This window comes from Pan troglodytes, chromosome 1, assembly GCF_028858775.2.
Source record: "Pan troglodytes isolate AG18354 chromosome 1, NHGRI_mPanTro3-v2.0_pri, whole genome shotgun sequence".
Lineage (NCBI taxonomy): Eukaryota > Metazoa > Chordata > Mammalia > Primates > Hominidae > Pan > Pan troglodytes.
In genome coordinates this window covers 207,839,067-207,855,807 of record NC_072398.2, presented here as the reverse complement: position 1 = coordinate 207,855,807, position 16,741 = coordinate 207,839,067, and the positions used below count along the sequence as shown (strand labels likewise).

General features: G+C 47.8%; 1 protein-coding gene across 14 annotated transcripts in view; it reads right to left on the bottom strand.

The window, feature by feature from the left end:
• The window catches only part of LUZP1 (leucine zipper protein 1), a 93,277-nt gene extending 80,565 nt beyond the window's left edge, over positions 1 to 12,712 (bottom strand). For 5 of the 14 annotated variants that reach the window (XR_010147742.1, XR_010147740.1, XR_010147749.1 and 2 more), the window contains exon 1: positions 3,618 to 3,708. The gene's annotated coding sequence lies outside the window, so the exon portion shown is untranslated. Of the gene's footprint in view, positions 1 to 3,617; positions 3,877 to 12,375 lie in introns of those variants that run through there. The other 9 variants (XR_002944116.3, XR_010147744.1, XM_024356922.3 and 6 more) reach the window with 4 other exon arrangements.
• Positions 12,713 to 16,741: the final 4,029 nt, after the last annotated feature.

Here is a 16,741-nt window from a genome sequence, read left to right as displayed (position 1 = left end):
TCATTCTGATCTCACAGTATTGAATCTGAGCATAGAAACCTCATAACATTCCCAGGGATAAATCTGCTACCCAATTCCTAAAAGATAACACACAGTTTAAAAAAATAAACGCAGTGGTGGTAATTATACAACTGTATACATGTGTCAAAATTCGTCAAACTGTACACTTAAAATTGGTGAATTTTATTGTATGTAAATTATACCTCAATAAAGCTTTTTTTTTTTTTTTTTTAAAGAATGCATTCCGGGCAGGGCATGATGGCTCATGCCTGTAATCTCAACACTTTGGGAGGCTGACATGGGAGGATCCCCTGAACCCAGGAGTTCCAGGAGACCAGCCTGGGAAACACAGGGAAACCTCATCTCTATAAATAAAAAAAAAAGTTAGCCAGGCATGGTGGCACACACCTGTGGTCCCAGCTTCTCAGAAGGCTGACGTGGGAAAATCACTTGAGCCCAGGCAGTAGAGGATGCAGTGAGACATCATCACAGCACTGCACTCCAAAAAAAAAAGGGAATACATTCATTACATTCATTCATTCACTCATCAAATATTTGCTATGCATCTATTATATGCATCAAAGTTTATACCACATCTTTCAGCCTGGACTATCCGGGTCCTACCTGTAACAGCATGCTTTACTCATAAGTTGACACTGTCCCTAAAAGCTGTATTACATGAAAAATGATTCTGTTTCTGATAATGTTACCTTAATGATGGCCGCTTTACACTGGAAGGGCCATTAGCTATCCATCAACTTCCATTACATAAATGAAATATATGATCACTTAGGTACTCCCCATTTTAACAGAAATGCTTTCATCATAAGAAATAAGTAAGCACCTAGAGGCATATAGTACATACCACTACTACACTACTACAGCCTTATATGTTTGTCTTTTTACCAAAAAAAACAACAAAAAAAAAAAACAGCACACTTCAAGTGCATATTTACAACACTGCTGAAAGAAAAGGCAATACTATTGGAGAATAGACTTAAATGACTTATTCTAGGGCCCACAGTCACCCAGTGGCTGAGTCAAAGGCCAAAAAACTAGGTCTCATGATTCCCAAGGCAGTGGGCAAAGTAGAGAGACAACCACAGACCTGAGAAACAGACCTGGGTATGAATTCCAGTGCCATTTCTTACTAGTTGTGTGTGTGAACTTGGGACAGCCACTTTACTTTCTGACCTTTGGCTTGCTCATCTATAAAACAGGGATGCTGACTGGGAGCGGTGGCTCACGCCTGTAATCCCAGCACTTTGGGAGGCCGAGGCGGGCAGATCACTTGAGGTCAGGAGTTCGAAACCAACCTGGCCAACATGGTGAAACCCCATCTCCACTAAAAATACAAAAATTAACCGGGCAAGGTGGCACACACCTGTAATCCCAGCTACTCGGGAGGCTGAGGCAGGAGAATAGCTTAAACATGAGAGGCGGAGGTTGCAGTGAGCCGAGATCGCACCACTGCACTACAGCCTGGGTGACAGAGCACTCCGTCTCAAAAAAAAAAAAAAAGGGATGCTAACTACCACCTCACAAAATTCTTGGGAAGACTGCCTAAGATCTATACCACCTAGCATAATTACTGGGCACAGAACAGGCAACTCAACAACATTAGTTCCTTTTCTTGGTCTTAAATTATTTAAGATTAAGAAAACACCTCATAATCAACGAAGGCTAATTAACAATCCGCATTATTAATCACTGGTCAACAATGAACCTGTGTTTGCTGCCTTCTTCATACTCCAACCCATTCCCTTCCCAGCTCACTATTTCCAGCTTTTCAAACTTTAGTTACTATGTTTAGAAAAGTGATTTAATTTTAGAAACCTGGAAAATTCTTCTAGGAGTAAATTCTTCTAGGAGTAAATTGAGCAAAACCTTAATCTGCCCCCAGGGGAATTCTGAGCAAAACAATTATTTCTGACAAAAGAAGAATTTTCTATGGGAGTAATTCAATTTAACCACATGAATACTACCAAAGTTGCAAACAAGGTGACAGAAGGCAATCTGGAACACACCTTCCAGATTCCCCAAAAAGAAATGTCCTCCTAAAATTCAAACCCCTCCCTCCCTAATTTGAGGTAGTCAAATCTTATTAGGTGATCTGAATTCTCCCGGCTCTGACACCAGTCCAGCTCCTTAGGCCAGAACTGCAGCCGTCTGTAAAAGAAATACCCTGAGCAAACCCCACCCCTCAAAACATCCCCAAAAGGCAGGGAGGTCCAGAGAGTATTTTCTCCTCCAACGACAGATAAGGCACCAAGGGCTCAGCAGCGCAATCCTTCCCCCAAGGTCATTCAAGTCAGTGAAGGTGCGACGGTGGAGCTGCAGGCAGTCTCTGGCCTTCTAGAAATCACACTGCAGGGGTTTTGGGGGTGCCTACTCTCTTCCCCTCTCCCACCCGCAAGGGTGAGCACTGGCCTCGGCATTCCCGAAACAAGCCACAACAAGCTCTGCAGTGTTAGGAAAGGGGTTGACGCGATGAAGAAACAGATGCTCCAAAGCAAGATGGTCTTTCTCGGCTCACAGAGGCTCCTCCAAGGTTATGCACAGAAACCGCAGCCACCTCCAAGAGCTCTAAACCGGGCTCCGAAGCCCCAGCGCGGCCGCTCCGGGTCGCCAGGTTCCCTGCAGGCAGGCTCCGCAGCCAGAGGCCACCAGCCCCAGAAACCGCACTTCATTCCTGCGCTCCGGGAAGCCATGGCTCCTTCCCTGCCCGGGCGGCTGGGCGGGGGCCGGGGGTGCGCCGGGAGGCGGGCCCCGCGCTGCGGAAAGTTCACCGCGGCGGGCGGGGGGAGGCCCCGGCCCCGCTCGCCGGCGTCCCCCTGCAGATTCCACCATTAATTAGTCCTAAGGACTGTCTACTGGCAACTTAAACAAAGCGAATGCCTCGAATTCCTTCCCGGCCCAGCGGTCTGGCTGCGAGACCAGCAGAGCGCCCGGGACGCGGGCCGGCGCGGCCGACAGCTGCGGCGGCCGCGGGACCCCTCCCCGCCCGGCCCGCGGCCCGCGCCCCGCGCCCCGCGCCCGCAGCTGGCCCCGCACGCCGGCCCGACGCGCTCCCAAACCGCCCTCCTCCTCCTCCTGCTGCAGCTCCCGGGCCCTTCCTGTCTGATCACTTCCTTCCTCCGGTGCCCGCCGGGCCCCGCGCAGCCCCCTCCCCGGCCGCCTCGTCGCCCCCCGCCCCTGTCGGCCCGCGCCCCCTCCCCCAACCCCAAACTCTACCCCCGAAACTCTTCGCCGCCCCCTCGAAAATGTCTCCTCCGCCTCTCTGCCCCAAACATTTCTCAGAGTCTTGCTCCCACCAAGAAGTCTCCTCAGAACCTTCCCTCCCCCTCCCGAGGAAAAAATCTCCTCAGAGTCTCTTCCTCCAACTCCACAAACATGTGCTGGGTCTCGCCCCAAAAGGTCCCCTCCTGAGCCCTTCCTCCAAAATCCATTCCAACTCTCCCCCAACTCCACACCCCCATCTCTCCTCGGCTGCGCCCGCGGTTTCTTCTGCCCCGTGGCCGCGGGTGCCCCGACCTCACCCGGGACCGGCCTCCCAACCCCGCCGCCCTCCCCTCCCCGCGCCGCGCTCCCGCCGCCGCCGCCTCACGGACCCTCACCTCTGCGGCCCCGAACCGCGCTCCCGCCCGCGAAGGGTTCCGCCGCTCAGCTGCCAGCGACCGGGGCCTCCTCTGGCTCCGCGGGACTGACAATGAGGGGCGGGGCCAAATTGTGACGTCAGTGTTCTGGAAGGCGGGGTCTTTGCGATGGGCGGGGTTGTCTGTAGGCCCCGCCCCCTCCGTCCTTTTTTTCCCTTCCCAGGACTTAGACTCCACCAAGTTTTTATTGCCTCCGTAGCTGGGTCCTGTGCTAGGCGCCCTGGGAAATCGAAATGGAAGACAAGACTTCTCGATTTCAGGAGGGACACTTTCGGCCCGCGTGGTGGCTCAAGTCTGTAATCCCAGAACTTTGGGAGGCTGAGGCGGACGGATCGCTTAAACTCAGAAGTTCGAGACCAGCCTGGGCAACATGGCGAAACCCCATCTCTATAAAAAATACAAAAATTAGCTGGGCGTGGTGGCGCCCGCCGGTAAGCTAAAGTAGGAGGATCGCTTGAGCCCAGGGAGGTCGAGGCTGCAGTGAGCCGTGATCGTGCCACTGCATTCCAGCTTGGGTGACAGAGTGAGACCCTGTCTCAAAAGAAAAAGAAAAAAGCGGGACACTCTCAGTAGGGTTGTGAGGATTAAATGAGATAATCAATGGAAAGGTGCTTAGCCTAAAACCTGATATGGAATAATCACTCAACAAATCCTATTTCTATTACTCTGCAAATGCAGAGAAGGAACTCAGCTCAGACTCAGGAGGCATGGGTTCCAGTCCCCCACTGTGCTATTAATTCTTTGTGTGATGCTAGACAAGTACTTTCCCATCTATGTTCCCGATTTTCATCTTCTTTAAAATGGGAAGGGGGAATAACCAGATGATCTCAAAATCCCCTCCCATACTTCTATGACATACTTCCTTTAAGTCTACTATCTAAAAGGCACCTAGTGCCCTGAGAAGCCAGGAGGAAGCCTTCAAAGACAGCCCAAGACCCACACCCAGCATAGTACAGGACACAGCCAGAGACTGCTCTCGCTGCGGATGCCCTCCCACACGCTGGCACGCAGCAGCATTCACAAGCCAGGACACAGATGGGCTGAGGGCTGCTTCCTCTCTGACTACAGCAGCATGGTTGGTCTCTTGAGACATCTCTTGTGTAAGCTCTTTATTGCCTATGGAATAAAGGCCAAAGCCCTGGCCTGGTATGATCACTTCCTACCTTTACACACACACACACACACACACACACACACACACACAAAGTTTATCCAAACTTCTCTTAGCACACCCACTGCTTTCCCACATTTGACCCTTTGCTGAAGCTCTTCCCCTGCTGTCTCACCTCCCAGCTTCTCCCAGCCAGAAAGCAATCCTCCCTGTTCTGAATAACCAATAACATTGTGTTTAACCCTCACGTGGGCATGAACACTACAACTTATAAAGAACTGACCTCCCATTTGTTTCTTAGCACTTCCTGGAGGTCAGAACCCACACATGTTTGTGGAGCTCAAGCTCTGATGCCAGAAAACCCTGGGATCATATGTTCCGGGGTCATAATAGCCATCTCTGAGCCTGTCTTCTCATCTATAAAATGGGGATAATAATATAGTCTTGTAGTGTTTGTTTTAAAATTACCTAAGATACTGTATGGAAAACATCAGGCACAGTGTTCCACAAACAATATGAACAATATGATTGTCATTCTTATTTTCTTTTTCTTTCTCTTTTTTTTTTTTTTTTTTTTGAGACGAATTTTCTCTCTTGTCGCCCAGGCTGGAGTGCAGTGGCACGATCTCAGTTCACTGCAACCTCTGCCTTCCAGGTTCAAGAGATTCTCCTGCCTCAGCCTCCCAAGTAGCTGGGATTACCGGCACTTGCCACCACACCTGGCTAATTTTTGTATTTTTAGTAGAGACGGTGTTTCACCATGTTGGCCACGCTGGTCTCGAACTCCTGACCTCAGGTGATCCACTCACCTCGGCCTCCGTAAGTGCTAGGATTACAGACGTGAGCCACCACACCAGGCCCCTGTCATTCTTATTTTCAGTAGTATTATATTGACCAGGCGCGGTTGCTCATGCCTGCAATCCCAGCACTTTGGGAGGATCACTTGAGTCCAGGGGGGTGGATCACTTGAGTCCAGGAGTTTGAGACCAGCCTGGGCAACATGGCAAAACCCCGTCTTTACAAAAAATACTAAAAATTAGCCAGGCCTGGTGGTGCCCGTGCAGTCTCAGCTACTCAGGAGGCTGTGGTGGGAGGATCCCTTGAACCTGGGAGGTGGAGGCTGCAATAAGCCATGATAATGCCACCACACTACAGCCTGGTGACAGATCGAGACCCTGTCTCAAAAAAAAAAAAAATATATATATATATATATATATATATATAATTACTGTATGATTTATATATGTATTTTTTATATATAACTACTATAATCAGTATTATTTCTAGTTATTAACACCACACAGCACCTCATAACAATCCACCTAATCATTTCATATGGAAGACTTTAGGGTCTTGAGAAAGGAAGAGGCTTGCTGAAAGTGGCCCTGCAAAGCATTCCCATTGGAATGGAAACCAGCACTCCAGTCTGCAGACCCCAGATGGATTCAGCAGAGTCACATCTGATGATGCCCCAGGGCATCTCTGCCATTCAGCATGCCTCCAAGCTGGGGTCAGCTTGTAGTTCTCTCTGAGAGTTCTTTGCAGCACAGCTGACCCATTTCTGCTTCGTGCCTTTCTCCTCTCACCTTCTTTACAGAGACGTGGATCTGTGTTAAACCGCCCTTGGCATCTCTGCAATCCTCTAGGAGAACTGCAATGAGGCACTGGGCATTTCTAGAGCACTGGCCTGTGGAAGGAGGGGAGGAACTTTGGGGTTCTGATTAATTTCCTATGCTGCAGGCAGGCACATGGGTGTCCTGAAATGCCTGGCCCGGTCCTCAAAGGCCCCTAATAAATTATAGCTTATTTTTAGAAAAAATATTCAAAAACACCACTTCCTGTGAAAAGTAATCATGGCTGTAAGATTGCTGGAGGCAAAGGAAGGGCCTTTACTGAGTTGCTCCTAAGGGCTAATGCTGATTCCAAGTACCACAAACCCTTGGAAGGAAGAACCCAGGACATATAAGGTAGGTTCTGAAGAAAGAACTTTCTCCCCAGGACCCATGATCCCAGCAACCACTTATTGATTTATTCATAGCAAAAGCTTTGGCACAGGAAAGATCGGGATTCAAAACCCAGCTCTGCCACTTACTAGTTATGTAATCTTGGGCTTTTAGGTCTCTGCACCTCAGTTTCTCATCTGCAAAATGGAAATAATAATACTACCTTTCTCACACAGTGCCTGTGAGGGTTAAACATGTGAAAGAGCTGAGTTCAGAGCCTGGCACCTAGTTCATGCCAGGATATAGTGGTTGCTGTTACTATTTGAACATGTCCTCATCCTCCCAGCAAGACCTCCATTAGTAAAAGGAAAGGAATAGATTTGCATGATTGGACAATAAAAGGTCTCTATTGGGCATTGTTAAGTGAAAAGAGTAAGAGTAAGTTGCCGAATTACAAGTGTAGTAGGATCCTGTAGTTATAGTTTGTAATATATGCTTAGTATATGCATAGAAAAATATGGAGACTATAAAGAACTAAATAGGCCAGGCGCAGTGGCTCACACCTGTAATCCCAGTGCTTTGGGTGGCCAAGGTGGGAAGATTACTTGAGACCAGGAGTTTGAGACCAACCTGGGCAACATAGTGAGACCCCTGTCTTTACAAAAAAAATTTTTTATTTTTTTATTTTTATTTTTTTAGACAGAGTTCACCCTCTGTCGCTCAGGCTGGAGTGCAGTGGCACGATCTGGGCTCACTGCAATCTTTGCCTCCCAGGTTCAAGCGATTCTCCTGCTTCAGCCTCCCGAGTAGCCGGGATTACAGGAATGATCCACCACACCCAGGTAATTTTTGTATTTTTAGTAGAGACAGGGTTTCACCATGTTGCCCAGGCTGGTCTCGAATGCCTGGGCTCAAGCGATCCTTTAGCTTTGTCCTCCCAAAGTGCTGGGATTGCAGGCGTGAGCCACCATGCCCAGCCAAAATTTTATTTATTTATTTTTATTTTTATTTTTTTTTGAGACAGAGTCTTGCTCTGTCACTCAGGCTAGAGTGCAGTGGTGCGATCTCGGCTCTGCCTCCTGTATTCAAGCAATTCTCCTTCCCCAGCCTGCTGAGTAGCTGGGATTACAGGCCTGCGACACCATGCCCGGCTAATTTTTGTATTTTTAGTAGAGACGGGGTTTCACCATGTTGGTCAGGCTGGTCTCGAACTCCTGACCTCATGATCCGCCCACCTCAGCCTCCCAAAGTGCTAGGATTACAGGTGTGAGCCACCGCCAGGCATGGTGGCTCACACCTGGGGTCCTAGTTACTCAGGAGGCTGAGGAGGGAGGATTGCTTGAGCCCAGGAGTTGGAGGCTACAGTGAGCTATGATCTCTGCACTGCACTCCAGCCTGAGTGACAGAGAAAGACACTGTCTCTAAAAAAATAAATAAATAAAAAAGCTAGAGAACCTTCAGTTTTTTTCTTTTTTTTTGCTTTGCTGAGTTTCATTTTGTTTTTGTTTTTTCTTTTTTTTTTTTTTTTGAGATAGAGTCTCACTTTGTCACCCAGGCTAAAGTGCAGTGGCATGATCTCAGGTCACTACAACTCCACTTCCCAGGCTCAAGTAATCCTCCAACCTCAGCCTCCCAAGTAGCTGGGATAACAGGTGCCTGCCAACATACCCAGCTAATTTTTTTTTGTATTTTTGGTAGAGATGAGGTTTCACCATGCTGCCCAGGCTGGTCTCCATCTCCTGAGCTCAAGCCATCCACCTGCCTTGGCCTCCCAAAGTGCTGGGATTACAGGTGTGAGACACTGTGCCCAGCCTGTTTTGCTGTTCTGTGTGTGCATATAGTGAGAACTTTCAAAAAAGACTTTGCTATGGAGGGGAAAGGGGGTAAAAACACAGCTACAAGGTATACGAGCAGTGGGCATCTGAGCCACCTGTGCATACTGCAGTAGAAAGTTCCACAGATCCCATCTCCTCCTTCGTGGGGTTCCAAGAAAGCCCATGCCGAGACGATTTTCGCTTTCTCCCCTGACCCTAGCCCTTGGTTGCATTTGAACTTTCAATGCTAGAAGCCAAAAGTAAGACACCTAATAGAAGTCTCAGGAACCATGACAAGGCCAGGACAAAAAGAATTTTAAGCAGGGAGAATTTTTTTTTGTCCCTGTCTGTATTAGTCAGAGTTCTCCAGAGAAACAGAACCAATAGGAGTATATATACACATATATACGTATATATATATAAAATTTACTTATTATAAGAATTGGCTCACAAGATTATGGAAGCAGAGAAGTCCCACAATCTGCCTTTTGCAAGCTGGAGAACCAGAAAAGATGGTGGTACTAAGAATGGGGGTTTGTGGGCAGGGAAGTGCTGGTATAAGTCTCAGAGTCCAAGGATCTGAGAACCAGGAGCTCCAATGTCCAAGTGCAGGAGAAGATGGATGTTCCAGCTCAATGAGAGAGAGCAAATTTTCCTTCCTCCTCTTTTTTGTTCTGTTGGGCCCTCAGTGAATTGGACAAGGGCCCTTGTTCTTTGGGCCCTCAGTGAATTGGATCATGCCCACCCACATTGGTGAAGGCAATTTTCTCTACTCAATCTACCAATTCAAATATTAATATCTCCTGGAAATACTCAGAGATAATGTTTTACCAGCTATCTGGGCATCCCTTAGCCCAGTCAAATTGACACATAAAATTCACCATCACACTGTCCTATGCCCCCTCCACACCTTCCAAAGAATCACAATATGTCAGCACCTTGTGTCTACCATGTCTAAACTTGCACTTTCATTTTCACTCATTATATCTTTCTGCAATTTAATTTTTTACATGTAGAAGTATTACTGTGTCATCAGAAAAAAAGGCAATAAAGATATACATAAAAAGAAAGCTAAACAAGCTGGAGTTGGCTCACTTTTGCTGGTTTGCAAACAATAAATGATTACCCAGTGTGATTGAGGCCAATGCAAAGTCTGCCAAGAATCATAGAAAGTCAGAATAGGAAGGAATAAAATAGCCCTCAATTCTCCTATCATCCCCAAAATGGCATGATTTTAAGTTCCCTCTATTCCTTTGCTCCCTCATGTTTCAGGGCAACCGTTACTACGTGCATTTCATTCATTCATTCATTCATTCCACAAACATTTATAGATCCTTTATTCTGAACCAAGAATCATGCTGGGTACTTTACATATACTACCTCTTAAAGGTTATAGGGGTCATTATTGCTAGTATATTGCATATACTATCTCTTAAAGGTTATAGGGGGTCATTATTGCTATCTTGCAGACTGGGAAAACTAGGCTCAGACAGGGAAAGTCACTTACTGGTCACACATCTAGTAGGATCTAAACCAAGACATGTGCAACATCAAAGCCCAAGTCCGGGAGGAAATGGACTGTATTCCAAAGCAAATAAGCTATGCACTCAGGCAGCCATTATTGGCTGGGTGGCTTTGGGCAAGTCATTGAACTCTTCTCAGCAGCAGTTTTCCCACCTCTGCAGAGTAAGTGTATACCCACCTATTTCATGTAAGCTAAGTGCTCTGTAAATCGTAACACATAATACAAAGGAAAGGCATCTCAGCTCTTCAGGGACTAGGTCTCACTCGTCTTTGGACCTTTTGGTGCTTTCCCCCCTAGTGTTTGCCTCCATTAGTGTTCATCCCCCATTAGCGCAATTAGGACAGTCTTCCTCGCATGCATCTTATTTCTCCCTCCAGCCTGGGACTTCCTTGACGACAGGAATGATGCTTATTAATTTCTGATCCCTTTCTGTCCCTAGTACAGTGTCTGGCCTGCATCCCTCCATTCCTTTACATTTTTATGTATTTCATAAGAAATGGCTGAGTGCCTAACGTGTGCCAGGCACTACACAGACTGTAATACAGCAAAAGTCCCAAGTTTCCTGGACTGGGGGAGTGGAGAAACAGGACAACATTAAACACAATTACTTAATAACAATTCCATTAAGTGCTGCAAAGAATCAGGTGATATGCCAGGAGGGATTGGGGGAATGCAGGGTGGGGACCTAACTGAATTGAGGAGCCAGAGAAGGCTTCCTAGAGGAGGTGGCCTGGAGGCTCAGAGAGGGTAAGGAACATGCTCAAGGTCACACAGCTGGTAAGTGGCAAAATTGGGATTTTAACCCAGGAATGCCTGAGTACAAAGCCCATACTCTACTAGAAAACACTGTCTTTTATCTGTCTTTTATTTCCTCCACCTTTTACTTCCTTGACTTTTTTTTTTTTTTTTTTTTTTAGATGGAGTCTTGCTCTGTCGCCCAGGCTGGAGTGCAGTGGTATGATCTGGGCTCACTGCAACCTCCACTTCCTGGGTTCAAGTGATTTTCCTGCCTCAGCGTCCCGAGTAGCTGGGATTATAGGTGTGCGCCACCACACCCAGTTAATTTTTGTATTTTTAGTAGAGACGGGGTTTCACCATGTTGGCCAGGCTGGTCTTGAACTCCTGACCTCAAATGATCTGCCCACCTCAGCCTCCCCAAAAGTGCTGGGATTACAGGTGTGACCCACCATGGCCCAGCCCCCTACTTCGTTGACTTTTATTGATGAGAAAGGAGTAAGGCCTGTCCAAATGAATGCTCTAAAGCAATATTTTTTCCCAGCTTTTGGGGGATCACAGATTCTTTTAAGAATCTAGTGAAATCCATGAAACCTCTCTCCAGAATTCCATGTATACAGACAGACCCACAAAATCTTGCATACAATTTCAGGGAGTTCATAGGCATCCTGAGGCCCAGGTTTAGAACTCATTCCATGGAGGACCATCCGACCTTATAGTGAGATGTCAGAACCTCAGAAAGAGACACCAGGACCCCATAAACAGCTCAAATCCCCAGAGAGATCTCAAGACCCTATAGAAAGAGTCTCAAGATCCAGTAGAAAGATCTGGGATCCTGTAGAGGCCCCCAAGTTGCTACAGAGTAACAGCTGGGGCTTTGCAGAAATATTCTCAAGAGGCTATAGACATAGAGGAACCTCAACCTCTCATGAAGCTGGTCCTCAAAGCAGACTTAGAGAGCTATAATTTTGGGGGGTTTTTTGTTTTTTGTTTTTTGAGACAGGGTCTGGCCTCTGTCACCCAGGCTGCAGTGCAGTGACACAATCACCCCTCACCACAGCCTCAAACTCCTGGGCTCAAGCAATCCTCCTGTCTCAGCCTCCACAGTAGCTGGGACTAGAAGCGTGTGCCACCACGTCCAGCTAATTTTTAAATTTTCTGTAAGGATGATTGGGGGGGGGGGTTCTCACTATGTTTCCCAGGCTGGTCTCGAACTCCTGGAATCAAGCGATCCTCCCACCTCGGCCTCCCAAAGTGGTGGGATTACAGGCATGAGCCACCATGCCCTGCAGAGGGCTATAATTCTTAACCCTTGTTGGATCACTGACGCCTTTGGAACTTCGAAGAAAAATGCAACACACACAACATGTTACACAATTACAAGGGGTTCACAGACCTCTGAGAGGACATCGGTAGCCCCAGGGTACAGAACTCCGGTTCTTGAGGTGCGGCAAGAACGTAACCCCTGCCCCCCAAACACCCCAAAAATCTGGAGCAGAACCACAGACCCGAGGCACAAACTTTAGGATGAAACAGACCCCGAGTTGCATCCCGGCCCTGCCGTTTACTAGCCATGACCTTGAACACTCACCTAGAAACCCTCAGGCCTCAGCATCTCACCACCCAAAAGAGAGGGCTGGACACCCTTCCCTCCCCAGCCCGGCCCCCGCGGCGTGCGCTCCGTGACGGGTGGGGCGCTGGCGCTTGACAGGACTCAGCCTCTCTCCCCTCCTGCGCCAGTGAGCCATGAATCCGGCTGCGGCACTTCATGAAATACTCATGGGCCGACTGCACCAGGCTTGCGGGCGGCGGGGGAGGGGGCCGGCGCGTTCGCCGATTGCCGCAGTGACAGCTCCGCGCCGCCAGCCGGCCGCGGGCCTGAGAAGCCGCCGGTGCCGGGCGCGCTCTCGGCCTTTCCCACCCACCAGGCAGGGCGTTCCCGCCAGCCGGCTTCCTGCAGCCGAGGGCCGGGGAGGAGGGACGGCGCTGAGGGGCCGCAGGGCCTGGCAGGCCTGGTTCCTGGCTTTCTCTCCGCGTTTCCTGAGCAGGACCGGCCGGGGGATGGGACCCAGCGCAAACCTCCTACCCCGGGAGCGCAGCCAGCAAATCGCGTCCTTGTTAATTCAGGTTCCTCCTTTGCGCTGAACGGGGCTGGTTTCCGTCCGCGATCAAGTGGGCATGATGCGACCCACTTATCCCAGGAGGAAGCGGAGAGACGAAATGGCAGCTCCCGACCCCACGACACAGCAAGATTCCAACCCCGTGATGTCAGTGTTAACTCCATCCTATGGATGAGAAAGCTGAGGCTTTGAAAAATGAAGTGACTTATCCAAGGTCATCATAAAAATATTACTACTAATAAAATAACATGCTTACTACATACCAGGCACTGTGCTACAAATGCTCCAGGTGTATTTTGTCACTGGGTTCCTGTAATCTATGAAGATAACTGTTGTTCCTAGTTCATAAATGAGGAAACAGAACCAGAGGCCAAGTGGCATCTCCAGTGATGCACAGCTACGAAATAACAGAGCTAGGAATTAAACTCCAGCCTCCTGTTTCCAGAGCTCAGCCTTTCTCTATCCTGCTTCAGCATTTCAGTTGAGTAACCATGACCTTGTCTCATTTGTTTCTGGGTCCTCAGAGCCTTACCGAGAACTTGACACAAAGTAAGTGCTCAGAGGTGACTAAGGGAACCTTACGTGGAAGTTCACACTTAGAAGGACTGATAGGAGGCATCTGTCCATGTGACCCTTTCTAGAGCCTTCAGCCAAGTGAAAACTTAGCCTCTGCCTGAATACTCACTATCATGATAAACTCTCCCCCCTCCACACCCCCATCCCATTCCCTTGTTGGACAAATACATTTGGTTTAAATGTAAATGCTCCTTTTTTTTTTTTTGAGACGGAGTTTCGCCTTATAGCCCTGGCTGGAGTGCAATGGCATGATCTTGGCTCATTGTAAACTCCGCCTCCCGGGTTCAAGTGATTCTCCTGCCTCAGCCTCCCAAGTAACTGGGATTACAGGCGTGTGCCACTACACCCGACTAATTTTGTATTTTTAGTAGAGACAGGGTTTCATTGGTTGATCAGGCTGGTCTCAAACTCCTGACCTCAGGTGATCCACCCACCTCGGCCTCCAAAAGTGCTGGGATTACAGGCGTGAGCTACCGTGCCCAGCCTTAAATGCTCCTTTTTTTGTCCGTGGTTTCTTGTAAACAAGGCCAGGCCATTTTCCTCCCTGTGGCCACATTACATATTGCATGGTATTCTTAGCCATTCTATAAGGGTAGACGATTCAATAATTTTAAGTTCCTCGTAAACTGGGACAAGGTCAGCTGTTCATCAAAGCTGTTCCCCTTCCACATGTAGAGTTGTTTCTGAGAAAAGCAGCCAGACTACATTTTCCAGCACTCCTTGCTAATTAGGTACATAACTCGTGTTCACCAGTGGGATATGGGCAGAGAACATGAATGCTATGTCCTGGCCAAAGTGGTGAAGAAGGATGTATGCTTGCTCAAAGCTCTTTTCTCTCATCTGCCAATCAGATGTCAACACCAGGGGGCCCTTGGAAGCTACACGTTGAACGGGGCAGAGCCTTAGTCAACCTGGGTCTCACTCATCACTTGACTGAGGGGGGCACACATTGAACTAATTTCTATTGTATTTAGGCATTGCGATTTCAGGATTTATCTATCATAGCAGTTGGCATAACTAGTATGGGACTACCTTGGGCTCACTGTTGTATCCTCCGCATGACAGAGCACAGTGCTGGTTACACGAAAGATGCTCAAAAGACATCTTCAACTGTGTCCAACTGGCTCAGCTGGTCAGAAGCCATCTCTGTTCATCTGATGTCTTATGTAATGTGTTTTCCAAAAAGGGTTTCGAGGTAGTTTCATTGCAGCCTCGAGACCATTTGACTGATAATTAAAGAACAAGAATTCGGGAGCAATAAAAGCCTGGATCAAAGGCCAGTGGGGAAAAAGGAAAGAAAGATGAAATATGGACTAATTAGGGTAGAAATGGTGGGCTGAGTTTTCTAAGGATAGTAACTGTGAAGAACAAACAAATCATGGTTCTGAGTTTCCTGGCAGTCAAAGCAAAGAGGGAACCAGGATGAGTTACAAATTGTGTAGGAAGTAGTAAACATGTGATTGAATACACAGACCCTGGAGGCAAATTACATTGTTTTGAAACCCAACTCTACCACTTACTAGTCACACGACCTTAAGCAGTTATTTAATTTCTCTGTGCTTCTGTTGCTTCTTCTGAAAAACAGGATAATATAATAACAAACCCCTTTCTTAGGGTCCCTGGAAGGATTAAATGACTTCAGACATATTTAGTTCTTTTTTTCATTTTGTTTTGTTTTTTGAGGGGGAGTCTTGCTCTGTCGCCCAGGCTGGAGTGCAGTGGTGCAATCTCAGCTCACTGCAACCTCTGCCTCCCAGGTTCAAGTAATTCTCCTGCCTCAGCCTCCTGAGTAACTGGGATTACAGGCACCTGCTGCCACGCCTGGCTAATTTTTGTATTTTTAGTAGAGACAGGGTTTCACCATGTTGGCCAGGCTGGTCTCGAAATCCTGACCTCAAGTGATTCACCTGCCTCAGCCTCCCAAAGTGCTGGGATTATAGGCATGAGCCACCGCGCCCGGCTGCATATTTCATTCTCATAACAGGCCTGTTACATGGTAAATCGTATAGAAGAATTAGCTACTGCTGTGATATGGTTGGAAGAATCAGGCCAGTGATTTGGGAGAGACAAATTTTTCCCTGCATTAAACTCTCAGGGAATGTATTACACATGTGACCCTAATACAATGGATGGTTCCTCAATCAGACAATCAGAGTTTCGCCCCGTGTCACACGGTTGTTTCTTTTCTTTTCTTTTTTTTGAGACAGAGTCTTGCTCTGTAGCCCAGGCTGGAGTGCAGTGGCACAATCTCGGCTCACTGCAACCTCTGCCTCCTGGGTCCCAGTTCAAGCAATTCCCCTGCCTCAGTCTCCCGAGTAGCTGGGATTACAGGCACGTGCCACCATGCCTAGCTAATTTTTGTATTTTTGGTAGAGACAGGGTTTCACCATGTTGGCCAGGATGGTCTTGAACTCCTGACCTCGTGATCTGCCTGCCTCGGCCTCCCAAAGGTTGTTTCTCTTATTTTTGGTCCAGACAAACCTTGGTATTCTACTCACTGGGTAATTCTGGGGCAGGATACTAGGGTAACCTAAGGCCCTAGGGACCTTTCTGCTGACAGGCCAGGTAAGTGTACTAATGAAGGGTGAAGGGGTTAGTGTCAGACAGACCCAGGAACGTTTGTTAACTTCTTCAAGCCTCAGTTTCTTCATCCACACAGTGAGAACAATAACACAAAAACACCATGAAAGAGTTGCTATAAAGATTACATGAAAGAATGTACATAAGGCCAGGCACGGTGGCTGATGCCTGTAATCCCAGCACTTTGGGAGACTGAGGCAGGTGGATCACCTGAGATTGGGAGTTCAAGACCAGCCTGACCAACATGGAGAAACTCTGTCTCTATTAAAAATATAAAATTAGCCAGGCGTGGTGGCATATGCCTGTAATCCCAGCTACTGGGGAGGCTGAGGCAGGATAATCGCTTGAACCTGGGAGGTGGAGGTTGTGGTGAGCCGAGATCACACCATTGCACTTCAGCCTGGGCAACAAAAGCAAAACTCCGTCTCAAAAAAAAAAAGAAAAAGAAAAAAAAGAATGTACATGAAACGTTTATCACAATAACTAGTATTATAGGAAGACTTCAGTATACAACCACCCACAAAATAAAAAGGAAACTAGCAAAATAAAACAGAGAATATCACCTAGAACCCCTGGAAGAAGGAGAATAATTTTTAATGTTTCAAAAATTGGAACAGAGGCCAGGTGCAGTGGTTAATGCTTGTAATCCAACACTTTGGGAGGATAAGGTGGGAGGATTGC